General features: G+C 41.6%; 1 protein-coding gene across 5 annotated transcripts in view; it reads right to left on the reverse strand.

Moving 5' to 3' along the window:
* Positions 1-9,014, reverse strand: part of LOC134349356 (sideroflexin-1) — a 93,453-nt gene extending 84,439 nt beyond the window's left edge. Inside the window, exons 1-2 of one of the 5 annotated variants that reach the window (XM_063053544.1) lie at positions 8,803-9,014; positions 2,580-2,641 (exon numbers count right to left, since the gene is read on the reverse strand). The gene's annotated coding sequence lies outside the window, so the exon portion shown is untranslated. Of the gene's footprint in view, positions 1-2,579; positions 2,642-8,459; positions 8,483-8,743 lie in introns of those variants that run through there. The other 4 variants (XM_063053541.1, XM_063053546.1, XM_063053543.1 and 1 more) reach the window with 4 other exon arrangements.
* Positions 9,015-27,836: the final 18,822 nt, after the last annotated feature.

A 27,836-nucleotide genomic window follows, 5' to 3' on the forward strand; every position in this document is an offset into this window, starting at 1 on the left:
GCAACCAAGGAAGACCCCAGTTGTGATGACTACTTGTACCACTGGACCCAGACTTCTGAGGTTGAGAGTGGAACCACCCCTGTGTAACGGCTTCCACTTTAACACTCTCCCACAAAGGTTTCCTCATATAGTTCATATCATCTGAAGAACTGCACAAATCTAACTGTCATTGTCAGATACAATGGACAACCAGTCATATCTAATTCCAATCAGTATATTTAATCAGCATACAGGAGGGAGACTAAAAATCTGGTTGAATGCGACAACAACATCCTCTCACTCAACGTCAGCAAAATCAAAGAGCTCATTATTGAATACAGGAGAAAGGAGCCAGAGATAGTGAGCCAGTCCTCATTAGAGGAACAGAGGTGGAGAGGGTCAGTAGCTTTAAATTCCTTGTTGTCAACATATCAGAGGATCTGTCTTGGGACCAGCAGGCAAATATCATCACAAAGAAGACTCGACAGTGCCTCTACTTTCTTAGGACTTTGTGTAGATTTGGCATGTCACCAAAACCTTGACAAGCTTCCATAGATGCGTAGTGGAGGGTATCCCAATTGGTTGCATCACAGCCTGGTATGGAAACAGCAATGCTTAGGAATGGAAAAGATTACAGAAAAGTTGTGGATACAGCCCAGTCCATCACAGGCAAAACCATCTCCACCACTGAGTATACATTTATGTGGAGCGCTGCCACAAGAAAGCAGCATCCATCATTAAAGACTCCTACCATCCAGGCCATGCTCACTTTTTTCTACTACCACTGGGCAGGAGATAAAGAAGCCTTGGCTCCCACATCACCAGGTTCAGGAACAGTTATTACCCTACAGCAATCAGGTTCCTGAACAGGCATGGGTAACTGCAACATCACCACTCAGAACTGATTCCAGAATCCACAGACTCACTTTCAAGGATTCTTTACAACTCATGTTCTCAATATTTGTTTGTATTTGCAAAGTTTGCCAAACAACCCATTGGCAAAAGAAGGGCAGGTGGCATCTCCAGGAAGAGGTACAGTCGACGTTTCGGGCCGGGACCCTTTGTCCTGTTGAAGGGTCCCGGCCTGAAACGTCGACTGTACCTCTTCCTAGAGATGCTGCCTGACCTGCTGCGTTTACCAGCAACTTTGATGTGTGTTGCTTGAATTTCCAGCATCTGTAGAATTCCTTGTGTTGGCAAAAGAAGGGTCTTTGTCTGTTTATATGTAGTTTTCCATAAATTTTATTGTATTTAGTTCTTTCTTGTAAATGCTTGCAAGAAAATAAATCTTAAGGTAGTAAAAGGTAACATATCCATATTCATACTTTGAAATTATAAACATATTTAATGATTTGGACTCAGCCTTCTGTGATACGGAGTTTACCATTTTTGGTGAGGAAATTCTTCAAAAGTTTAAAGTAAATTGATTATCAAAGTACATATATGTCACCATATACAACCCTGAGATTCATTTTCTTGCGACATTCACAGCAAATCAATGCAAGACTACACCCAACTTGACGAACAAACAGCCAAAGTGCAAAAGACAACAAACTATGCAAATACAGTAGTAACAACAACAACAACAAATAAATAAGCAATAAATCGAGAACATGAGATGAAGAGTCATTGAAGACGAGTCCAGTTCAGTGGGATTAGTTTCCCTATAGTGAAGTTATCCCTGTGGTTCAAGAGCTTGATGGCTGTTCCTGAACCTGGTGGTGAGTCCTGGGATTCCTGTACATTCTTCCTGATGGCAGCAGCACAAAGAGAGATTGGCCTGGGCAGCGGGCATCCTTGATGAAAGCTGCTGCTTTCCTGCAACAGCACTCCACATAGATGTGCTCAAAGCTGTGGTGGGATTTATTTGTGATGGAGTGGGCTGTTTCCATTACTGTTTGTAGGATTGTCTGCTCAAAGGCATTGGCGTTTCCATACTTGGCTATGATGCAACCAGTCAATATACTCTCCATCACACATCTATAGACGAATGTCAAAGTTTTAGATGTCATGCTGAATCTTAGCAAACCTCTAAGGAAGTAGAGGCATTGCTGTGCTTTCTTTGCAATGGCATTTACGTGCGGGGCCCAGGATAGATGCTCTGAAATGACAACACCAAGGAACTTTAAGATTCTAACTCTCTCCACCTCTGATCCTCCGATGATGACTGGCTCATGGAGTCAATAATCAGTTCCTTGGCCTTGTTGACATTGAGTAAGGTTGTTGTTGCAGCACACTCTGCCAGATTTTCAATTCCCTCTTATATGCTGATTCATTATCACCTTTGGTGTCACCACAGTGGTGTCATCAGCAAACTTGAATATGGCACTGGAGCTGTGCTTAGCCACACAATCATTAGTGAAGAGTGAGTAGAGCAGGGGGCTAAGCACACAGCCTTGTGTTGCACCTGTGTTGATGGAGATTGTGAGGAGATGCTGTTGCAAATCCAAACTGACCTGGGTCTGTAGTGACAAAATCGAGGATCTGATTGCACAAGGAGGCATTGAGGCCATGGTCTAGAAGCTTATTGATTTGTTTTGATGGGATGATAGTATTGAATGCCAAGTTGTAGTTGATAAAGAGCATCCTGATGTACGTACCTTTGTTATCCAGAAGTTTCAGGGTTGAGTGAAGAGCCAATGAAATGGCATCTGCTCTGGACCTGATAAGAAAATAGCCAAATGATTAGATTTCCCAAAATGCAGTCTAGCCATGGAATGGTAGGCATTCTTAATCGTAGTATCGCAGTGGTTGAATGTGTTCAGACCTCTGGTGCTGCTGATGATAATTGGGCAAAGATTCCATCAAAGAAACCTGACTGAATTCCTGACTATGATTTGAAATGTATTGGGGTGGGCTGTTCCTTGTTTGGTAATGGCAGCACGCAATATCTTGAGTGCCTGATTAACATTGGCTTTTGGCAGTATGTAAACTGCGGTCAGGACCATGGAGGAGAACTCCTTTGTTTAGTACAACAGTTGGCACTTGATCATTATATGTTTGAGATTGGGGAAACAAGAGTGCAACAAGATCACTATGTCCGAGCACCATGAGCAGCTTACCATGAATCACAGACTCCTCCTTCTGCTTGCTCTTAGTCAACAGTCTAGTCCGTCCTGTGTGTTGAGAAGCCTTTGGGTCTTTCAGACATATCTGGCATGTCCAGAGTGAGCCATGTCTCAGTGAAATAGAGAGCAATCTCTCGTTTCCACCCGATAAAGCAATCTTGAACATAGGTCCTCAGGCTTATTTTTCAGCAACTTGTTAACAAGTTGCTGGGCAGAGGAACTTTCATTCTTTGGCATTTCAACCTCACTTGGAGTCCTCCCCTCCTCCCTCTCTTCTGGCCATGAAGATGTAGTTTTGGTTCACTTGAAGGTACTCTACCTGCATGATTGAGAGTTAAATCTGATAAATTCATCAGAAGATTGTGAAATCTCCAATTCGTTATGACGGTTCAAAAGCTTGTTGCTTAAAGGGAAATTACAGGCCGCAGATTGCAGTGAGAGTAATTCAGAAGAGGTATATTTAGAAATTTTGTAAGCAGCGCACAATACATCACCATAGTTCACCAGCGCCAGGCCATCTTGATCATTCCTGTCCTAAACAGCTTGTTCTATTTTGTTTACTTTTGCCCTCAATTCTGGACTTACTCCTGATTGTGAACATTCTTCCTGCATCAAGTCTGTTCACTACCATCAGGAATTTGTGTGTTTCAACAAGGTCATCTTTCATTCTACTAAACTCCAGTAAACAGAAACTGAGTAATTTCAATTTCATTTCATATATTAGTTCTGACATCCCAGAAGTCAGCCTGGTGAACTTTTGTTTCACTCTTTCCATAGTAGGAACATTCTTTCTCAAGTAAGGATGTCAAATCTATACACAATACTCACCAAAAACCAATACATGAATGTATTAAGACAACCTCCTCATGAACGCAAATCTCTCACCATGAAGGCCAATGGACATTTGCTAACCACCTGGGTTACAAGAACATCCATGTCCTCATTGCAACTCCCTCATCCCTAGTCCTTAGCCATGCATATAATCAACTTACCTCCTGTTTTTTTTGCCAAAGTGGATACCTTCACAATTATTCACATGACATATTATCTTCCAGGTATTTCCCCACTCACTTGACCTGTTTAAACTGGAGCTTCTCAGCTCAAAATCCATCCCAGCTTTGTCATCCACAGATATCCACATTATTACATTTATTTCACTTATCTTGAAGATTTATACACAATTTAAATAACAGAGGTCCAAGTACGAAACCCTACAGTAGCCAATGAGTCATTTTCTGTCACTTATAATTGATTTCTTTTCCCACTACACTGTTTCCTGTCTGCTAATCAACATGCTAGCCACAGTAGTATGTTCCCCCAATTCCATGCGCTTTAAGTTTACACAGTTTTTTAAAACTTATCTGGAACCTTACTGAAAGCTTTCTGAAAGTTCAAATACCCTACATCCACTGATTCTTGTCCATCCACATTCTTCCACTAGTACAGTTCCTAGAGTGTCCAACCCGAGGAGCTGTGCTATAGTTGGAATGGAAAAGCTTCAAGAATGCTGAGAAGATTAACTAGTTCCAGGAATCATGGCTCAAGTCATACAACAATTTTAGAGCAGGGTCCTAACCTATTCAATCTTCCCCTATAACTCAGGTCCTCCACACCTGGCAACATCCTTGTAAATTTTCTCTGCACTCTTTCAACTTTGTTTACATCATTCCTATTGGTAGGCAACCAAAACGACACATAATACTGCAAATTAGGCCCCACCAACATCTTATACAACTTCAATATAACATCCCATCTTTCAATGAATTATGTATCCGTATTCCCAGATCCCTTTGTTCTACCACACTCCTCAGTGTCCTACCATTCACTGTGTAAGACCTACCCTGGCTGGTCCTACCGACGTGCAAAACCTCACAATTGTCTGCATTAAATTCTATCTGTCATTTTCCAGCCCATTTTTCCAGGTGATGCAGATCTCTCTGCAAGCCATTATAGCCTTTATGACTGTCCACTACATCGCCAATCTTGGTGTCATTTGCAAATTTGCTGATCCAGTTAACCACATTATCATCCAAATCATTGATATAGATGGCAAACAACAAAGGACCCAATACCAATCCTTGCGGCACACCACTAGTCACAGGCCTCCAGTCAGAGAGGCAACCCTCTACTACTACTCTCTGGGTTCTCCCACAAAGACAATGTCTAAACCAATTTAATACAGGTTTCCCCTGCCATCCGAAGGTAGAGTGTTCCTATGAAACGGTTCGTAAGCCGAAATGTCGTAAAGCGAAGAAGCAATTACCATTTATTTATATGGGAAAATTTTGTGAGCGTTCGCAGACCCAAAAGTAACCTACCAAATCATGCCAAATAACACAAAACTTAAAATAACAGTAACATATATTAAAAGCAGGAATGATACGATAAATACACAGGCTATATAAAGTAGAAATACTGTACTTCTCTGCAACGATTGCCTGCACAGATCTCCGTAGCGAAAATCTCACGCAAGCACTCTCGGCAGAAAATCTCATGCCAGCGCTGTTGGTATAAACGCGCTCTCCAGTACCCTTTAAACTATGAAGCTGCCAAATCTACCAAATAATACGTAAAAATACACAGCCTATATAAAGTAGAAATAATGTATGTACAGTGTGGTATCACTTACTAGAATTGGGAAAACAGCGCTGAGCACACTGATGATGGTGTGCTAGGCTGAGTCATCGCAGGCAGGGTGGTGCAGTGGCCCCCACCCTCCGGGCCGCCGACCTGATAAGTTGCTATGAAGAATGCAGCGGTAGCCGGGAGGCACACAGCACATCGTTAAGAAAAATGCTGAAATAAACATGCTAATTAATTAGGTGCTGCCCGGCACGTAAACGTCAGCTCAGATCAGAGGCGATTGCATCGTTGCATTTATCATTGCAGCGAAAATCTCATGCATTTGCATTCAGTTGCATTCGGTTTTGATTGTTATCCTTTCCTCTTCCAATTGCATCAGCTCTTCATCTATCAGTTCTTGGTTATGGGATGCCAAAATCTCTTCAACATCATCTTCGTTAACTTCCACAAGCCAAACTCACTTTGTCCTTGCTTCGTTCACCACGATCGAAATGCTTAATTATGTCCAGTTTTACGCTAAGTGTAACACCCTTACTCTTTCAGGCTTTTCCGACACCTTAGAACTCATCTTGCTAACTGCTGCTCAATGCAACGTGTCAAAGCAATGCCGTTCCGAATCCGGGGGAGAGCGGCTGCTCAGGGTGCGCGCCGCCTTTTATCACGCGCTGATTTTTTATCGCGCGCTGCCTTTCTTCGTAACAGTGAAAACACCTTCTGAAAGCGAAAACAGGTCCTATGTAGGTCCTATGTAACAGTGAGGTTTCGTAAAGCGAACGTTCAAAAAGTGGAGGACACCTGTACCTCACTCTGAATGCTGAGACTGAACCTTCTTAACCAGCCTCCCATGCAGCACCTTTTCAAATGCCTTACTAAAGTCCATGTTGACAACAGCCACTGCTTTGCTTTCATCCATTTTCCTGGCAAGTTCCTCGAAAAAATGCTGAAGGAACTCAGCAGACCAGGCAGCACTTATGGAAAAGAGTACAGTCAATGCTTTGGGCTGAAATTCTTCAGCAGGACTGGAGAAAAAAAAGCTGAGTAGAATTAAAAGCTGGGGGGGAAGGGAGAAACACAAGGTGATAGGTGAAACCTGAAGGGGGAGGGATGAAGTAAAGAGCTGGGAAGTTGACTGGTGAAAGAGACTGAAGGCCATGGTAGAAAGAGGGGAAGAGCACCAGAGGGAGGCAATGGGCAGGCAAGGAGATAAGGTGAGAGACGGAAAAGGGGATGGAAAATAGCAAAGAAGAAGGGGTGTTTGAGAAATTGATGTTCGTGCCATCAGGTTGCAGGCTACCCAAATGGAATACAAGGTGTTGCTCCTCTAACCCAAGTGTGGCCTTTTCATGACAGTGGAGGAGACCATGAATAGACATCAGAATGGGAAGAATTAAAATGGGTGGCCACTGGGAGATTCTGCTTTTTCTGGCGGACAGAGCGTAGGTGCTTGGGGAAGCGGTCTTCCATTCTACGTCTGGTCTCACCGATATACAAGAGGCTACACTAGGAGCACCAGACACAGTATATGACCCCAACAGACTCACATGTGAAGTGTTGCCTCATCTGGACAGACTGTTCAGGCCTGAATGACAGTGAGAGAGGAGGTGTAGGGACAAGTGTAGCACTTGTTCCACTTTCCCTTGGATACGTGCCGGGAGGGAGATCAGTGAAGAAGGAGGGAATTGACAGGAATTTGTACTGCTCATTTACAAAGGAAATCTTAGGTATGGATGGAAGAGGGGCGCTTCCCAACTCCCGTAAAAAATGTTATACTAGAACTATAGATAATTTCTCAACACAAATCTACCTCATTCAGACCATACTTTAAGCTTTAAATTTTCACTTTACACCAACAAACATTTCTTTCCAACTTCATGAATTGATCAAAAATAGTCCAAGGACACAAGCAGGAGTATGCCAAAATGACCAAATGTGCCTATTCCACCTTTCAATCGATTCAAATGTAATCTAACCTTGACCTCAACATCACCTTTCTGTCTTTCCCATTATCACTTCAGTCATTGAAATAGATTGTCAGTGTCTGCCCTGATTTTCTTGACAGTGAAGTAACATTTATAATTTTCTAATCTTCTGACATCTCTACAGAATATAAAGAATTGTGACAGATTATAACCGCTGCATCCACTATCACTGCAGCCATTTATTTTGCCTAGCATGTTTCCCAGTAATATAGATTTTTACATTCTGAACGGACAATTAAATAAAACATTTGTGAAACACTGCAAGCTTTAACCTAAGATAACGAGTTGATAGTTAATATTTAATATGATATTGGCTGTAGATGAAACAAATATGAACAGTCAGCAGTTTACACTACAGCATATAAAACTACAGCGATCAAAAATCTTTTACATTTAGCTACGAACAGAAAATATCATTTAGAATGTAAATGCCTATACCAACCAGAGATGCGTGCTAGAACTGAAATCAACAAAAATTAAACCAATTATTGCAAAGGCAGCTTACTAAGTTAATTTTATTTTTATGTAACATGCCCTCATTGATAGATCAATTCCAGAGCTTCATTTTCATCTCAGATGCAAGCTTCTTTGGTGCAACTCAGGAAACCATTCCATCAGAAATACTGAAGCCTGTACATCACTATAATAGTTAAACGGAGCTCCAAGGGATTAAAATAGGAGGTCAGCAAAAATTCCTGCGACACGTAAGCAACGTGAACACGATTCCTAGTAATCCACAATACACGGCTCAATTGCATACAATCAATCAAAACTGACTGGCGTGGAGAAATTAAAATAATGAACTGAGCCCATTTGCTATTCCGCGCATAATTGTATTGTAGAAACATACATTGTAGTAGCTTCAAGCGAACAAGCTAAACCAAATGAGCGAGGAATCCTTGCAACGGTGAGGCCGCTCATGTGATTTATTTACTGAGCGCTGAGCTCTACCAGTGGCTATCGGAATCCCGGCTGCCAATGCCTGGGACAGGAATCCCCGATCACCAAGTGATTGAAGGGGCTGAGGGTCCTGAGGGGCGGCGGTAGCTACTGTCTCGGTCCTGCTCAACTGGCTGGACACCCCCGCACCCCCCCACCCCCACTAAAAACCCCCGGGGAAATCCATTCCGTTACCTCACGACGGGAAACGGCAATCTCCAATCTATCACGGACATTAACGACCGCCGGCTTACCGTTCGCCGCTCCCGCTGCCACTTTCCACACGCTATCGCAAATCGGTGAAGCGCTTCACCCGGAAGTGCTGCTGCTGACAGCGCGCGAGCCCAACCGAACGGACACGTGCATGGGGAAAACGAACACGTTCGTGAGGGAGGGGGTGGGTTCAGTTTGCTGGGGTCTCCCGACACGCGGATAAGGGGCGTGAAAGCGCGTGACCCGGGCCGAGACCCTGGAGTGGAGACGGTGACAGGTGAATAAAAATCAGAAGGAATGCTTGTGATGGAAATGGGAGGAGCGGGGGGGGGGGGGGACAGGGGCAGTTCGTCCCGGTGCCGGATCCAACATCTGGCCTTTCCAGTCTGCACCAGTCATTAAATCAAAGGCAACATACATCAAAGTTGCTGGTGAACGCAGCAGGCCAAGCAGCATCTATAGGAAGAGGCGCAGTCGGCGTTTCAGGCCGAGACCCTTCGTCAGGACTAAATCAGACTAAAACAGCATTAAATCAAAGGCTGCTGTTCTACCTCAGACCAATGCATTATGGCTTATTGCAGAAGATGAGACTTAATTTCCCCGCACTATCCCCATGTCCTTCAATTATCTTAATCTTGCGAAATCTATTAACTGAGCTAATTCTCCACAGCCCTCTAAGATAGAGATTTGTATAGATTCATCACCATCAGAACGAAGAAATTTTGTCTTGGTTAGCTTCAATAACCTATCTCATCTGAGAAAGTGACCTCTATTTTTAGATTCCTTAGGGGAAACATTATCCCCACATCCATGTGATAGAGCACTTTTAGGAATTCAGTATGTTGCAACGTCTCTCATAACATCTTTCCCAACCTCAATGAGTAGCTTCAGCCTGTATTCTAATTTGTTGCTCACCAATCTAAACAGCAGCGTAGAGTGTTTATTCAATCATACTGCGCCCCAAGAACCATTCTGATTAATCTTTGATGCATTCTTATGGCAAGGATATCCTTTTAGGGAAATAAAACAGTACACAATATTCCAGGTGTTTTCTCAGTAAGGCCCTTTCTAAGAGCAATAAGACATTTTTATTCCTATGCACAAATCCTCTTGTAACCTCTCAAAATTATAGGTCCGTAAAACCATGTGTTTTTCACTTTTTAGTTCTTTGCATATTTGAGTAAATAAACTAATATTTTGACAGCAACACACATCAAAGTTGCTGGTGAACGCAGCAGGCCAGGCAGCATCTCTCGGAAGAGTTATAGTCGATGTTTCAGGCTGAGACCCTTCGTCAGTCCTGTACCTCTTCCTAGAGATGCTGCCTGGCCTGCTGCATTCACCAGCAACTTTGATGTGTGTTGCTTGAATTTCCAGCATCTGCAGAATTCCTGTTGTTTAATATTTTGACAGACAAGGTAGGTTTGAACATTAATTAACACATTATACAACCACTCCATATCACCATAAACCACTTCACAGTTAATCAAGTTTGAAGTCCAATTGCTGCATCAGCAAAATAGCAGCCAACTTACTTGGCAAGATATCCAAGATCAGCAAGATAAATGATCAGTTATTTTTGTTGCATAATCAATGGCAATGTTTTACACTGTAAGGATTATATACATTGATCGCGTACGAAACATTGCTTAAATCCAGAACATTTGGAAAATGATGCAAATGCGTTCATGCCCCAATGGGTTGTACTCACAGCATTCAGATGGACTTTATTCACATCTTAAAATCTGAAACATGCCTTTTGGTCACCAACGACCAATTAATTATTGTATATGCTTGGGAATGCAGTTGATTATAAGCAGCTGCCTTTGGTTTTTGGCTAGTTGTTAGCTTCAGTGTAATGTTACGTAATGTGATACCATCATCAAAAGAATATATTAAAAAAACAGAATTTCAACATCTTTGAGTCACCTGGCAAGGATACAATATATTGCAAGCTTTTCAGAGATGCAGTGAGAACGAAGTGAAGGCTCTGGCCTTTATCAGAACTAGAGGACTGGGAGATTGAAAAGTAATTTGACAAGAGTAGGCCAATCAAAAACAAGAGAAGATCTGCAGATGCTGGAAGTCTAAGCAACACACACAAAACGCTGGAGCAGCTCAGCAGGCCAGGCAGCATCTATGGAAAAGAATACAACCGATGTTTTGGGCCGAAACCCTTCAGCAGGCCTGAAATGTCGACTGTACTCCTTTCCATAGATGTTGCCTGGCCTGCTGAGTTCCTCCAGCTTTTATGTGTATGGACTGAGTAAGCACAGGAAATAGGAAAGGTTTGTGAAGGGTGGTAACCAAAGTTAGTTTTTTTCCCCCTAGTATGGGAAGACCACATGTATTGGGTATCCAGAAGGTTCATTGTAAGGTCCTTTGTTTTTCATTTTATATATAAATGAATTTTCCTAATGGAAAGGGGTCATATTTAAAAGTTTACAGATGATGCCAACATTGTCAGTTTGGAATATACAAAAAGTTACACTGGGCATTAGTTACAATGACCACAAAATTACTCGATTGTCCTAAAAACTAACCTACTCATGCTTTTTAGTGCCATAGAAGTGGGGTGGGGTGGGGAGTAGAATCTGCTGTCTTTACTGTTTGGGCTGTTTGACTCCAGAACTATCTGGGAAGTTGTTCTTAAATTAAGCACCATCTGAAAAGTACCAACAAACTGTATCATCTCTAGCTGTAACATTAGAAACTATGTTGACATGAAGAATGATTAAAATGGACATCCTGGCATTGACCTTGGCACAGAATTTGGATGGTGCATTGTGGTTTCATGCCTAACCTACTCTGCAAAGTCTTCTTTACAAACATCTGGGTTTTGATATGTAGGAAAGTTACCTCATAAAGAAAACCAGCAATAGCCTGATTATTATTCAAATGATGCGCCAGATTTCTCCATTATAATTGCTGGGTACATTCTATCTCACCAACAGTGGGATAGGGTCTATAGGTGTGAGAGCACATAAGTAGCTGGAGGAGCTCAGCAGGTCAGGCAGCATCTATGGAGGTAAATGGATAGTTAATATTTTGTGTCAGGTATCAGGTGAGAGTAAGTAGACTGGGGATCTTCAGTATTACATCCAGGCCCCATGAAGTCTCATACTGTTTTATCACCTCCTGATTACCATTTGCTGTCCTGTTCAATAGATGATTCAGTGCTGAATAATGTCTGAAAGAAGAACTTCAGTGTGGCACTTTAATGTCCACCATTAAAGGTGGCTTGGTGACACCATTGCTGGTCAAACCCTCACAGATAGATATGCCACATTGCAAAAGATAGTTGGGGGTGCCAATATGACACTTTCATCAATATATCTGTGGCAGATGCATCTTCCACATTAGTACATGTAGAGGTGACTTGCAAAAAGGAAAGTCCTTTCTTCACACCAAGAACAGCCTTCATCATGTTTGATGCTAAATGGGAATGACTTGGAACATCTCTAGGAGCTTAAAGAGGCAATAATGTGGACCATCAGCAGCAGTAGAAATGCACATCATCACAATCTGTAACCTCATTGTCTGGTATATCCCTCTCTCTGCCAATACTATCAAGTCAGGGGATCAACCCAAGTTCAATGAAGAGTGCTATAGAGAATCAGAATCAGGTTTATTATCACCTGCATGTGTCATGAAATTTGTTAACTTAGCAGCAGTAGTTCAATACAATACCATGTAAGTTAACAAATTTCACGGTGATAGAAGGAAAATAAATAAATAAATAAATCAATCAATTACAGTATACGTATATTGAATAGATTAAAAATAGTGCAAAAACAGAAATAATATATATTTAAATAGTGAGGTAATGTTCACTTGTTCAATATCCATTTAGGAATTGAATGACAGAGGGGAAGAAGCTGTTGCTGAATTGCTGAGTGACTTCTGGCTTCTGTACATCCTACCTGATGGTAACAATCAAAAAAGGGCATGCCCTGGGTGCTGGGGGTCCGTAACTTTAATAATGGACGCTGCCTTTCTAAGACACCGCTCCTTGAAGATGTCGTGGGTACTTTGTCGGCTAGTACCCAAGATGGAGCCGACTACATCTATAGAAGTTTTTGAGTGTTTTTGTTGACACACCAAATCTCTTCAAAATCCTAATGAAGTACTGTATAGCCGCTGTCTTGCCTTCTTTATAACCGTATCGATATGCTGGGACCAGGTTAGGTCCTCAGAGATCTTGATACCCAGGAATTAGAAACTGCTCACTTTCGCCACTTCTGATCCCTCTCCGAGGATTGGTATGCATTCCCTTGTCTTTGTCATGGTCCGGTCCGAAGTTTGCATTCTGGTTCACGGTCCGGTCCGCGGACTCTGGACTCCGGGTTTTCTGGCTGTCCCTTGTTTCAGTTGGACTTAACCATAAGCACCTGATGCTCATCTTGGGACTGGGAATATGTGGCCCTGGGACTGAGTGTAGTGGTAGGGTTATCTGGTTAGTTTCTTCTTGGAGTAGCTCACTGTTGGAAGGCTAATGCAGTCACTGAGATATGGATTTGGCTGTTCTGTAGCCTGCTGAGGTTACTAGCTGCCTTGAGTCTTGGAGTCACCCTGGACCTAGCTCCCTTCCTGTCCCTTGCCTCTGTTGGGTAAGCCAAGGCTGATTGCTGTTACCCTGTGGTTGGGTCTATTCCTCCCTGTCCTTGCCTCTGTGGGATGGGGTCCTGTGTCCTGCCCAGGAGTTGCCCTGAACTACCCTTGCCCTGTCATGTCCTTGTCTAGCCTCCAAGATCCTGAACTTTGTCTTGTCTTTGCCTGGTTTTAGTGTCTGAACCCAAGTCAAGACCCAGGTTCTGGATCCTTGTCCAGTCTCTGGCTTGGAGTCCATGCCCAGGCTCCTTGTTCCCAGTCCCTCGTCCTGGTCCTGCTTCCCTAGCCTAGTCTGTGTTCCTGTCCCTACTCCTAGTCTGTGTCCTGTCATTTAGTTTCTGTTCCTAGTACTTCAGTGTCTGTGTCTTGCCTTTGGGTCTGTTCCCAATGCCCCCCATTATGACAGTCTTACCCTTCCTGAAGTCCACAATCAACACTTTTGTCTTACTGATATTGAGTGCAAGATTGTTGCTGTGACACCACTCCAGTAGTTGGTATATCTCATTCCTGAACTCCCTCACATTGCCCACACATCTCCATCTGAGATTTTACCAGCAATGGTTGTATCATCAGCAAATTTATAGATGGTATTTGATCTATACCTAGCTGCACAGTCATGGGTATAAAAAGAGTAGAGCAGTAGATTAAGCACACATCCCCGAGGTGCACCAGTGTTGATTGTTAGTGGGGAGGAGATCTTATCACTAATTTGCACAGATTGTTGTCTTCTGGTTAGGAAGTTGAGGATCCAATTGCATATGGAGATACAGAGGCCCACGTTCTGTAACTTATCAATGAGATTGGGGGAATGATGGTTTTAAATGCTGATCTATAGTCAGTGGACTGCATCCTAACATAGGTGTTTGTATTGTCCAGGTAGTCTAAGGCCACGTGAAGATTCATTGAGATTGCGGCCTGCCATTGACCTATTGTGGTGATAGGCAAATTGCCATGGGTTCAGGTCCTTGCTGACACAGGAGTTTAGTCTAGTCATGACCAACCTCTCAAAGTATTTCATCTCTGTAGATGTAAGTGCTACTGGTTGATGGTCATGAAGGCAGCTCACATTATTCTTCTTAGACACAATGGTATAATTGTTGCCTTTTTGAAGCAAGTGGGAACTTCTGCCCGTGGCAGTGAGAGGGTGAAAATGTCCTTCAATACACCTGCCAGTTGGTTGGCACAAGTTTTCAGAGCCTTACCAGGTACTCCTGGTAAGCCTTCCACCTTGTGAGGGTTCACTCTCTTTAAAGACAGCCTAACATTAGCCAACGAGACAGATTATAGGGTCTCTGGATGCAGCAGGGATCTTCACAGCTGTAGTTGTATTCTCTCTTTCAAAGTGGGCATAGAAAGCATTGCATTCATCTGGTGGTGAAGCATTCCTCCCATTCATGCTATTGGGTTTCACTTTGTAGGAAGTAATGTCTTGCAAACCCTGCCAGAGTTGTCGTACATCCGATTTTGCCTCCAACCTCATACGAAATTGCCTCTTTGCCCTTGAAATAGCCCTATGCAAATCATACCTGGTTTTCTGGTTTGCTAGTCTTGAATTCCACAGATCTAGCCATCAGCAGACAATGTACCACCTGGTTCATCCACGGCTTTTGGTTTGGGAATGTACAGCAGGTCTTTGTAGGCACACACTCGTCTACGCAGACTTTAATGAAGTTGGTAACAGCTTGCAGGATACTTATCCAGATTCAAAGATGAGTCCCTGAATACAGTCCAGACTACCGATTCAAAGCAGTCCTGTAAGTGTTCCTGTGCTTTCTTTGTCCATACCCTCTTCTCCTCACAACTGGTGCTGCAGTCTTCAGTCTCTGTCTATACTCCAGGGAGTGTGAAGCGCAGAATCAAATATCGCTGTGATGATTGTACGTTCTAGTACCAATTGTTTGGCAACTATAAAGTATAAAGTACTCTGGGAGTAGAAGTGCAGCCAAGTGATCAGACTTTCCAAAGTGAGGGTGCGGAATAACACGGTAGGCGTTCTTGATGGTAGTGTAACAATGGTCCAGTGTGTTGTTTCTTCTAGAATTGCAAGTAATCTGTTGATGGTAATTGCTTACTGATTTTTTCAGATTGGCCTGGTTAAAGTCCCTCAGAACGATGGTGAAGGCGTTGGCATGCGCTGTTTCGTGCATGTTGATCCCATTGCTTAGATTATATAAAGCCTGATTGATATTGACCTGAGGAGGAATGTAAACCACTACCAAAGTGATCACAGAAATCTCCTGTGATAGGTAAAATGGACGGCATTTAACTGCGAGATATTCCAGGTCTGAGCAGAATTGGGAGAGCACTGATATATTTGTGCACCAGGAGGAGTTGATCATGAGGCATACTCCTCCACCTCTGCTTTTGAGAGACTCTATAGATCTATCCTGATGGTGTATAGTAAACCCTTCGACCTAATGGGTGTAGCACTGGTCTTGTCATGTTATTATTCCTCACTATCTTTTGAAGATGCAACACATGATTACATGAATATTAATTAACAAGGCCTGCATGTAAGAGCCAAGTGATCTCACAACCAACAGATGAGATCAAACCCCTGCAGTCTTACCACGTTTTGTGGATAATTAAACTTTTCATGTACATTCCATTCTCAGAGATGGCAGGGGTCAGCAAGTAAGTACTAAAGATGTTGTATGATTCCTCTATTCAGCTTTAATGAGTCTTGTAGACTGTTTGACTATCAATTTTGCTTTTCTGACAGGTATGCATTTGAAATTCTGGAGAGAGCGAGAGAACTTTTGGCCGCTGATACTTTGATATCGGCCACTGCCATGTGCCACTTTCCAGAAACACTTGTTTCCTGGTCATTTTTGGAGTACTTTAAATATAATACCCTGAATGTCCAATACTTGAAGATATAACATGTAATGTTATGACTCTAGAATCATCTGAGAGTGAATAAATATCCAAGAAGAAATTGCAATGGATTTGCACCAATTCACGTCAGCAAATGTTATTCCCGTTGCAACTTTAACCAGCTAAAAGGAAAGGAACTCAGTGCAACAGCTTGTTTGAGTTAACAGTATGGATGAACTCCATGTCAACAGTGTAGAGTGAGGTTATGGAAAAGCATAAGGGTATATTGTGGACTTGCATCAGTTCAAATTAATCATCTCCGTTGAGTGAAGAAGGCTAAGAGGGTCAATAGAGTCATTTAAAGAAGGAAGGTTAGTTAATAAATTGATTGTATTTCACTGACTGAGGAGAAAATTGTAAACACCATAAAACAATTGTCCAGCCAATAGCTTGGTTGAAAATTTTCTGTAAATGGATACAGTATTAGGCATTTGGAAATACAGTGTACCTAATCTGATCCCTCTTAAGCCCATCACCCCTACAGGGGCATTGGCCGCCAACAGCTGCACACAGGACTTCTCTGTTCCCTGGGTCAGTCTTTCAAGTGTTCCCAGGTGTAACCCATCTTCGAAGATCCTTTCCCTCCCAGGGATGAGGTCTTTGGAACTTTTATGTAATTTCTGCAGCACTGGAATTTTACAGATGGGGTTGCTAGCTCCATACCAACCCTCCTCCTTTTGCAGCCGGGCTTGGGAACGTCCATGGCGGAGTTCACCTCATCTGATTATTGCAATAAAATTAATTAAAAAAAAGAAATCAGATCCTTCTTTTCTAAATCAGTCAGCTTATTGTTAAGAATATATTAATTTGAACAATAGGATCAAATTGTGCATGTGTGGTATTAATTTACATAGCAAAAGAATGATCAAATTTGGTAAATTGTTCTTTCATAATACTTTAGATATCCAGTAAAATTACCTAATTATGTTACTAATTTGCAAGTATTAGATCTTTTTAACAGATTGAATTTATTCCTTTGATATGCAAATAAATTATATATTGTTATTCATTTAAAACTTTTGTTGCTTTATGAGTTACTATGACAGAGTACATAAAATGTGTGGAATAATGTTAACACAATCTATAAATTTTAAATGACTAATAAATAAAAGATTATCATTTCTTTTTATTCTGTCTGTTTCTCTCTAATATCACGAGGCTTTAATGTTTTAATGTTTTTCTTTTTTTATTTTGGTTCAGTATGGGTGTGGTTTATTTTTTCACCAAAGTTCACTTAAATTAGATAATTTGGATTGCAAAAAAACCTTTGGTCAATTAAATGACTTGGATGCTATGGCCAAGAAAGCACACCATCTTCTCTACTTCCTCAGAAAGCTACAGAAATTTGCATGTCACCGATGACTCTTACCTATCTGCATGCACCACAGTTTTGTACGGTATCTGCTCTGCCCAAGACTGCGAGGAAATTGCAAAAAGTTCTGAGCACAGCCCAGGATATGATTCAAATAGCCTTCTCTCCACCAATTCCATCTACATCTCCCACTGCCTCATGAAAGTTGAAAAAAATGAAGGGAGGTCCCTCCCATTCCCAACTTTCTCTCTTTGTCCTCTCTCATCGGTTAGAAGATACAAAAGTTTGAGAGCAAGTACCACTAAACTCGAGGACAGCTTTTATCCCACTGTTATCACACCCTTGAATGGACCTCTCATATGCTAAAAGATGAACTCGTGATATCCAAATCTGCCTCATCATGGCCCTTGTATTTTATTTGTTTACCTGCACTGCACTTTCACTGTAACTGCAACATGATATTTTGCATTCTATTTTCTTCTTACTATCTCAATGTAGTTACAGCATAATCAGCAAAGGGTTTTCATTATATTTTACTATATATGATAATAAACCAATACTAATAGATGAATAAGCCTAGTCTCAATGAACAGAATAACAAATGCATACTCAAATTTATATTAGATTATAAATTTTTATTTAATTCTTTGGATTATCCTTTTTTTATTCTTACGATGTTACTTAAAATGTGTACAGAGTAATTAAAATAAAATACATATGTTAAAATGTAAATATCAAATCTGAGGTTGAAGTGCCAATGTTGAATTTAAAATGAAGCTTCAGAAAAAGACAAATAGAATAAATCATGGTATACTTATTTGCAGATATTGACGCACTTCCTTTGCTGTCATCAATCACACAAATCTGAGAAAAGGAATCACATTTGAACAGGGTAGTGGCTTTGTTTACAACACCAAAAAACTGGCCATTGTGGAAACCGCTCTTTCCAGAATATTCTAACATCTTGATTTGTAGAGGCTAGAGTTAGAATATGTTATAAACTGATTTGGCAGTGCCTCTTTATCATATAGGCATGTATAGAAACATATAGTGTGGGCACGTGGCCAAGTGGTTAAGGCATTCGACTAGCGACCTGAAGGTCGTGAGTTCGAGCCCCAGCCAGGCAACGTGTTGTGTCCTTGAGCAAGGCATAGCACCGAGCTCTACTGGCCTTTGCCCTTCCCCTGGACAACATTGGTGTCATGGAGAGGGGAGATTTGTAGCATAGGCAACTGCTGGTCTTCCATACAACCTTGCCCAGGCCTGCGCCCTGCAGAGTGAAGACTTTTCAGGCGCAGATCCATGGTCGTGCAAGACTAACGGATGCCTTACCTAATTTATCATATACATGAAAGATAGTTTAAGTTTAATTTGTAATCTTCCAAGGTTTGGGAAATTTATTTATTAAATATAAGGCCTATAACATCTACAGTAATCCAAATAACAGGTTCCAAATACTTTTTATGCCACGGACTGCTACCATTAACTGAAGGGTCTGTGGGCCCAGGTTGAGAACTCATGATCCAAAGGAACCTTTGCCCTGAAATTGCAGTGCCTGATCAAAGGGTCTTATTTAGCCTTGAAGTTTTCAAATAATAAACAGGAGAATAGAGTTAAAACATGTATCAAGTTTTTCCATTTACATTGAATGGTTGGAAGACTGGCAAGGTATAGATTTTCGATCTATAAACACTAAAATATTCTTCATATTATTGTTGAAATGCAATTTTAATTCTCATTCCCAGTATGGGATTTAGTTGATGAACAAGGGTTCTTTGATGTCCAATGTCTTTTATTGACAAGAGATATGAAGCTCTTTGACTGGCAAACTGAAAAATATCTTTTTAATTCAGAACTGATCAATGGATGCATGTGACAGAGTTCTCAAAGTAGGGACTCATTTGCAAATTAGCAACTCCAAGTTGTTCCCATTTTTACAATGACCTGAACAATTTTTTGAGTGAGTTTGTCCTTTGCCTCATGCTTTCTTTCAAGCAATTTCTGCTTGTGACATCAGTATTGATCTGGAATTTGGCATTGAATTGTTTGCATTTTACACATGAGGTACTGTATGTGTGCTCTGAAATCTGGCATGTACTTTTGCGGGTAACCTAAGGTAAATCAGCTCTGTGACATTTGTAGTTTGGTAATTTAGTAATTGAGTAAAGTCACCATTTTCTTCCTCTCAATTGCAGATTCTTGCTCATTACTGCTAGTATTTCCTCTCTCTAACATACTCTGACCAGCCTAATCCACAGCCAACTGAAATGGTCAGCAGTCCATTTAAGATTTTTGAAAGCCAAATATAGCATTCTGAAGAGAAATATAAATTCTGCATGGCTGTAATTTTTTGCTTAGTTTTATTAGAAAAAACAAACAAATATTTTCTCAAATAGATCTTCAGAATGTAGTTTTTTTTATTAGTTAATACTAGGTGGTGGGGTGGAGATTTGTCTCTATCAAAGGAGGTGCAAGGTGTTCTTTCTTCTGCTAACCTACAGGTTACACTTAGGCAAGGTGTAGCACCCCCCACCAATCAGGGTAACATAAAGCCATGGGAGCAGGTGATGGATGGTCATATGAGTTCTGGTGCGTGTCACAAGTCCTGGGATGCAACCACTAATGCCAAACAGACAATCTCTGAAAAGTATTGGTAATGGCTGGGGTCACCCATCTTTGCAATACATTGTCCAGAAGAAGGCAAGGTCAAACCACTTCTGTAGAAAAATTTGCCAAGAACAATCATGGTTATGGATAGACCATGATCGCCTAGACATACAATGTGGCACATAATGATGATGACGAATGCCAGAAAATCAAAGTCGTATTTATTGAAGATTAAGCTTGACTTCATTCTGTTACCAGGGCAAATTTCCTCCAGCTAAGAAATTCAGATTCAGATTTATTTATCACATGTACATTGAAATGTACAGTGAAATGTGTCATTTATGTTAACAACCAACACACTCAAGAACGTACTGGAGGTAGCCACAAGTGTTGTCACACATCTCAACACGAACATAGCATGTCCACAATGTTGAATAGAACAGTACAAGCCACAACAGCAAAACAACTTGTTTTCCACTCACCCTCTCACACACACAGATAGACCTCCAATCCCAAGACAGGCTGCCGCCAGTCCTTGGTCCCGGATTCACAGGCTCTCAGACATTGGGCCTCTAACTTTGGACTTTGCTCCAGGACTTGCCAATTATATGTTTGACCTTTGGGCCTAGACCCCAGGATTCTGATCATGGGTTAGCCGGACTTCTTTCTTTCAGAACATCCAACAATTCTTTGACACAATCATTTATTTATTGCTTTGAGGTGAGATTTCTCCAAGTTCTCCTTAATGGTTTTCCTAGCTCCCTCTTAGAAACTACAGGTTATCAATAATTTATTGCCTAGGCAGGTTCATTTATATTTTGACAAGTTATGCTGATCATTGCAAGATCTTGCAGAATTACTCTCCAACCTTTGACTCTCCACATGTTCCTCCAGGGTTGTACATTCTCTTTGACTCTTTTTTTTTTAGCATTTTAATTCTTTTTGTTAAGTTTCAGGCTTTGCACAGCTGTTCTACCTTGGAACTTCTCACTGTACTTTTGAACAGCACATTGTACCTACTTTTATGAACTTTCTTCTGTCAGTGCCTCCAGGATGACCGCAAGCTTGTTGTATGGTTTGTAAGCATGCGTGCCTCAATGACTTGGAGAGCTATGTTGGCTGGAGTCAGGGCTTTGTGCTTTGGCTCTTTGTAATATCACCCATGCCGAACAGGTCAAAAGGTAGAGGCTAGACTAAGAGTGGTCCAACGGCCCTCCAGGTTGAGGGGTCCGGCTCGAGGCTAATGACCCTGACGGCTCAAAAAATATTGTTAAGGGAAATAATGAAGAATCCTTCTATACAGACAGATGGAGGATCTTCATTGCAGCCCTAAATGCCAGCGGCCAAATGGGCAGTATGTAAGTAGTATTTCACAGTAACTGCCCTGTCATTCATTTGTATCAATTGATTAACTAAGGTTAAATTGAACAGTAAGGGATGTTTATTGATAGCTATCAAAGAATATAGCTATCTATACCTTCTGCCAAAAACCTATCATAAATTGTGTACTTATTGGTGAATAGCCAGAAATACTCAGCTGGGAACTATCTTTCATCATTACTCAGCATTGAGTAAATTGGCAAGCTGTTATTTCAACCACTTTTAAACATCTACCTTTGGGTAATGTACTGACCTCTGCTGGAATGTTGCTGAAAGGGTGCCAGATGTTTCTGCTGTCCAAGTTAGATGACTGACCTCAGTTAAATGTAAAGTCAACCAAAGTTGCTGACTTACATAGTCTTTGTGTAACTTGCGTGAAAGGTAAAATGAATATATAAAAATTTACTTTGCATTCAATTCATGTTGACTTGTGGTTTCTTAATAGAAGATGAAGGAATTTTCTGTAATTTGTCAGAAAATTGTAATCTTTTTCTTGCAATAGATACTGCAATATATGATGAAAAGAAGGAAACCGATTTGCATGGTTGATAGTTTTAATGCCTCAGACCGCTGACAAAAATTTGTGCATTTAAATTGTTTTCAGTTTATTAATGAGAATAATTAATTCATCCTTGACTGGGTAAATTCCTTATATTTATAAAGGGTTTAAACTTATTATTTTAACATAATGAAAATAGGACATAGAATATTACAGCACAGTACAGGCCCTTTGGCCCACAGTGTTGTGACGACATTTTAACCTACTCTAAGATCAATCTAACCCTTCCCTTCTACATAATCTTCCATTTTTCTGTCATCCATGTGCCTAAGAGTTTCTTAAATACCACTAATGTATCTGTGTCTACTGCCACCCCTTGCAAGATGTTCACACACTACTATTCCTTGTGTAAAGAACCTACCCCTAACATCCCCGCAATATTTTCTCTCCTATAATGCCTTTATACAATGTAATTCTGAAGAAAATGGAAAATATAACAGCCAATCTGTCAATACAGGAGAGATCTTTTTTTCATTGTTAAGTCTTATTCTGACCTTTTTTACTCATTTTAAAATCTAGTTCTCTATATGCAATTGTTTGTAGATATGATAGGAAATGTTTGATGCACAAGTTGTGTATCAGTAATGATCTTTCAAGAATCACTAGATTCTGGAATTGTTCTGGAAGACTGGAAAATTGCAAATGTCACTCCACTCTTTAAGAAGGGAGAGAGGCAGAAGAAAAGAAATTATAAGCCATTTAGTCTAACCTCAGTGGTTGGGAAGTTGTTGGAATCGATCGTTAAGGATGTGGTTTTGGGATACTTGGACATATGATAAAATAGGCTGTAGTCAGCATTGTTTCCTCAAGGAAAAATCTTGCTTGACAAATCTGTTGGAATTCTTTGAAGAAATAACAAGCAGGATAGACAAGGGAGAGTTGCTTGAGGTTGCTTACTTGGATTTTCAGAAGTACTTTGACAAAGTGCCACACAGGAGGGTGCTTAACAGGTATTACAGGAAGGATTCTAGTATGAATAAAGCAGTGGCTGAGGTGGCAAGAGGCAAAGAGTGGGAATAAAGGGAGCCTTTTCTGCCTGATGAAGGGTCTCGGCCCGAAACGTCAACTGTACCTCTTCCTTGAGATGCTGCCTGGCTTGCTGCACTTACCAACAACTTTTATGTATGTTCCTTTTCTGCTTGGTTGCCAATGACTAGTGGTGTTCCACAGGGAAATGTGTTGGGACTACAGTAATTCTTTTTACATTATATGTCAGTGATTTGGATGATGGAATTGATGGCTTTGTTCCAAGGTTTGCAGACAATACAACGATAAGTGGAGGGGCAGGTAGTTTTGAGGAAATAGGGAAACTACAGAAGGACTTAGACAAAGGAGGGGGATGGGCAAAGAAATGGCAGATGGAATACAGTATCAAGAAGTATATGGTCATGCACTTTGGTAGAAGAAATGAAAAGGTTGACTATTTTCTCAATGGAGAGAAAATACAAAAATCTGAGGCACAAAGGGATTTGGGATTCCTTGTGCAGGAATCCTCTAAAGGTTAATTTTCAGTTTAGGTCTGTGGTGAGGAAGGCAAATGGGATGTTAGCATTCATTTCAAGAGGACTAGAAAATAAAAGCAAAGGTGTAATGTTGAGACTTTATAGAATACTGGTGAGGCCTCATTTGCAGTATTGTGAGCAGTTTTGGGCCCCTTATCTTAGAAATGATGTGCTGAAACTGAAGAGGGTTCAAAGGAAGTTCACAAAAACTATTCCAGGATTAAATGGCTTGTCATATGAAGAGTGTTAAATAGCTCTGGACCTGTATTCACTAGAATTTAGAGGAATGAGGGTGACCTAATTGAAACCTCTCAAATGGTGAAAAGCCTTGATAGAGTGGATGTGGAAAGGATGCTTCCGATGGTGAGAGCATCTAAGACCAGAGGACACAGCCTCAAGATAGAGGGGAGTCCTTTTAGATTGGAGATGTGGAGAAATTTCTTCAGCCAGAGAGTGTTGTATGTATGGAATTTGATGCCACAGGCAGCTGTGGAGGCCAAGCCTTTATGTATATAAAAGACAGAGGTTGACAGATTCTTGATTGGTCAGGGCATGAAGAGTTAAGGGGGGCAGGTTGGAGATTGGGGCTGAGATGAAAAATGGATCAACCCTGATGAAATGGTAGAGCAGACTTGATTGGCCAAATAGCCTAGTTTTGCTCCTATATCTTCATCTGCATGAGTTGCTTTATTTCCAGTACAGATTTCATTAACTATGCAAACATTGGACATACTAATAAAGGAATGTTAAACAAGGGAGTGGAAGGAAGAAAAGTCAGACATCACTGCAGTTCTTACAGGGAGGCATTCATTTCAATGTAATTGGTTGCACATGGAGCCAGAAATACACTCAATTTGCTGGAAATAGAAAAGCTGCATTTGGTTTCTGAATGGAAGAATAAGTTGTTTGGCACATACTAGATAGGTTGAAGGGTCTGTTTCTGTGCTGTACTTTTATATGACTCTATGACTCTATATAGGACTGACAAAATATATTAGCTGTAGTGGTTAGTTGATGGAGTTATTAATAATAAGGCTTATACAGGGGAAAACCAGTGTAAAGCTTTAACTTACCAATTTGACCATGCTTACTGAAGTGACAACTTTGACCATTAGATTAAGTCTATTTTTTATGGCTGCAGGAATAATTTTAAGCAGAAATAAGATAAGGAATTTTCTATTCCTGCCCTTACGTAAGAATCAAGGAAAGTCAGGAATGGAAAAGAATTGTCTCTAAAATTAAATGTTCAACAAATAACTAAAATTTTAATTAGATGAATATCTGAAATCAGTTATTGTTTCCTGGCCTGGAGTTAAATTACATCTCTTTGAGAGCCTTTCTTAGCAAAAGACTTCTGAAATGTTTCAATTATTTACTCTTTTGATGATCTTGAAAGCTGATAAGAATCAAAGTAACTGAGCATATTCTACTCAAAGTAGGTTAAAGATCTCTGAAAAGAGAGTGATTCTTTAACAGTACTGATTCAGACCTGGAACTGATTTGTAATAACTGTTAACTCTACTTACATTTTAAAACTGGAAACTGGTAACTCAGGGGATGAATTAATACAAAATATTCAAATAAAGGTTAATTTTCAGGATTTATCATTAGTTTGACCGGTAGACTTTATTTTAAGAAAAGGTCTATGGTATGGATAAATCTAAAGTAAGAGAATTTTATATGAGGGAATATATTTTGTTGAGCAGCCAGGATGCAGTATTTGAACAAAACAATGACAGTATCATGTAACAAGAATAGATAGTGCTTACTTGTAATTATTAGTTGTTTAGTAAATACAGTATTAAAGTAGAGACTAATAGATACCTAGAAATGGTAATAGTAATGATTTGCATTTTGCACAATGAATTCCATGGTTATAACTAAAATAAGTACACATTTAGCTGGATAAAACGGTATAAATATTTATTTTTTGGCACAGATTTGTTGTAAATCTGCAAGAAAGAAGAGGAGCAGGAAAACTTAAGAAAAGAACCCAGAGACTAGGACAAAGGTAATAACAGGCAGTTCATTAGATGTACATGATTTACAATGTCCTAAACACCACAAGGACCATAGAGGCACAAGAGAATGCAGGTGCTTGAATCCAGAGAAGTAAACAGATTGCTGGAGGATCTCAGTGGGTCAGGCAAATTCTGTGGAGGTAGAGAGATAGTTGATGCTTTTTGGGTCAATGCTCTGCATCAAGACAGAGTATAGAAGGGAGATAAAAAGCTGAAGACAGGTTGGAAATGGTATGGGGAATTGAAATGTTGTGCAACTGGTAGCTTAAGATGGCTATTGCAGACATCCCACCTCTCCTGCTGTCATGGTCTGAATCGGGGTCCCTTTAAATTTACTTTGTTTATGTTACGATCTGGACCATTGACTCCCTGTTTCTCTTTGGTTCCCTTTTTTCCCGTGTCCCTCAGCTTTGGTGATTGGAGGCAATTTACTCTTGACTGAACCGGTAGTTTATAGTCTCCGGCTTTCAGCCATTCGGCGCAAGAGCGTCTGCAAAGTCACCAAAGGTACGGCGTGCCAATGTCATCTGGCCGGAGCAAGCCTTGTCTCCGCCCGAAGCGAGTGCTGGTAATTCGCCTTTCCTCACCAGAGCAACCCTGTCAAGTTACCTCGCCAAAGCGAGCCTGCAAAGTTTCCTCACTGAGGTAGGTCCGTTGGTTAACCCGCCGAAGGGAATCAAGAATCGCTGTCTACTGTTCCTGGGCCGAGTCGAGAGCTCGCCACTACCCGGAGGCTCCAAGTTAAGTCCTGGCTCCGGGGGCAATCAAGTACCAAGTCAAGTCCCGGTCCTGGCGGCATCCAAGTACCGAGTCAAGTCCCATCCCTGGTGGCATCCAAGTTCCGAGTCAAGTCCCGGTCCTGGTGGCATCCAAGTACCAAGTCAAGTCCTGGCCCTGGCGGCATCCAAGTTCCGAGTCAAGTCCTGGCCCTGGCGGCATCCAAGTTCCGAGACAAGTCCTCGTCCTGGCGGTCTGTGATTCCTGTTCTACCCCCCTGTCTGAATCCCTTCTCTGCCCCTCTCGGTTCTTCCCCTCGGTCTGCAGCCCTCGCCTGCACCTCGGTCTAGTACTGTCTGGTGTTCTTTCGTGTTGGTCTTGTCTTGTCCTCGCCTCCGTGGGGTAAGTCTGACCATCTTGCCGTTGCCCCGTGGGGGGTCATGTCTTGTTGTGTCTTGTCCTCGCCTCTGTGGGGTAAGTCAGGCCGTCTTGCCGTTGCCCCGCAGTGGGTCATGTCTTGTCGTGTCTTGTCCTCGCCTCCGTGGGGTAAGTCAGGCCGTCTTGCCGTTGCCCCGTGGGGGGGGGGGTCATGAGTCCCAGCCCTATTTCCTGTACCCAAGGAGGGGTCCCGACTCTGTGTTCTGTGTATGCGTCCATGGTTCCATGTACCTGCTCTCCCGAGGCCGAGGCTCTGTTTTTCCATGTTCCTCCTCTCCCTAGCCCATGTCATGTCCATGCCTGGTTCTAGGGTCCGAGCCCAGGGCAAGACCCAGGTACTGGGTCCGAGCCCAGGGCAAGACCCAGGTACTGGGTCCTTGCCCAGTCTCTGGCTTGGAATCCATACCGTAGCCTCTTCATGTCACCGCTAGTTCTGGGATCCAGTTCCGAGTCCTAGCCCAGACCTTTAGTCCCAGCCTAGTAGAAGTCCTGAGTCCCTGTCCAGTTCGCTACTCCTGCTCCTGCCTTGCTCTCCTGGTATCAAACAATAAACTTAATTTAATTAACCCCACAAGATGTGTCTTGCATTTGGGTCCACCCTTGCTCCCAATGCCCCCTCAGTGTGACACCCGCATATTGATAGTGGCTCCCTGATGCCTGGAAATTATATACAATATCCCACAAATCGATCTTTTTGAGAGGGAGAGGGAGAGCGAGAGCGAGCATCCTGATTGGTCTTTCTTCGTGCTAAGTAGACCTATCAGTTTTCTTTGTGGGCGGTCTTTACAGTCAACCTCAAAAATAATGACAGTGTTGCTCGCTGCAGTGTTTGCAACAGTGACTTTTCTATTGCCCATGGTGGGTTAAAATGTAAAAGACATGTTGAGGTGAGTTTAACAAGTGCCATTCATTCATTAGTGTAGCTAACGTTATTTAAACTAGCTGGCTAGCTGCAAAGGAGCTACTCTATTGATGTCCTACGTGATGATGCCAAACTCCCTGTAGACTTGCTTAAAGTTGTAATAGAATAAACATGATAATATAATATAAT

The sequence above is a fragment of the Mobula hypostoma genome, chromosome 7 (genome assembly GCF_963921235.1).
Source record: "Mobula hypostoma chromosome 7, sMobHyp1.1, whole genome shotgun sequence".
Classification (NCBI taxonomy): domain Eukaryota; kingdom Metazoa; phylum Chordata; class Chondrichthyes; order Myliobatiformes; family Myliobatidae; genus Mobula; species Mobula hypostoma.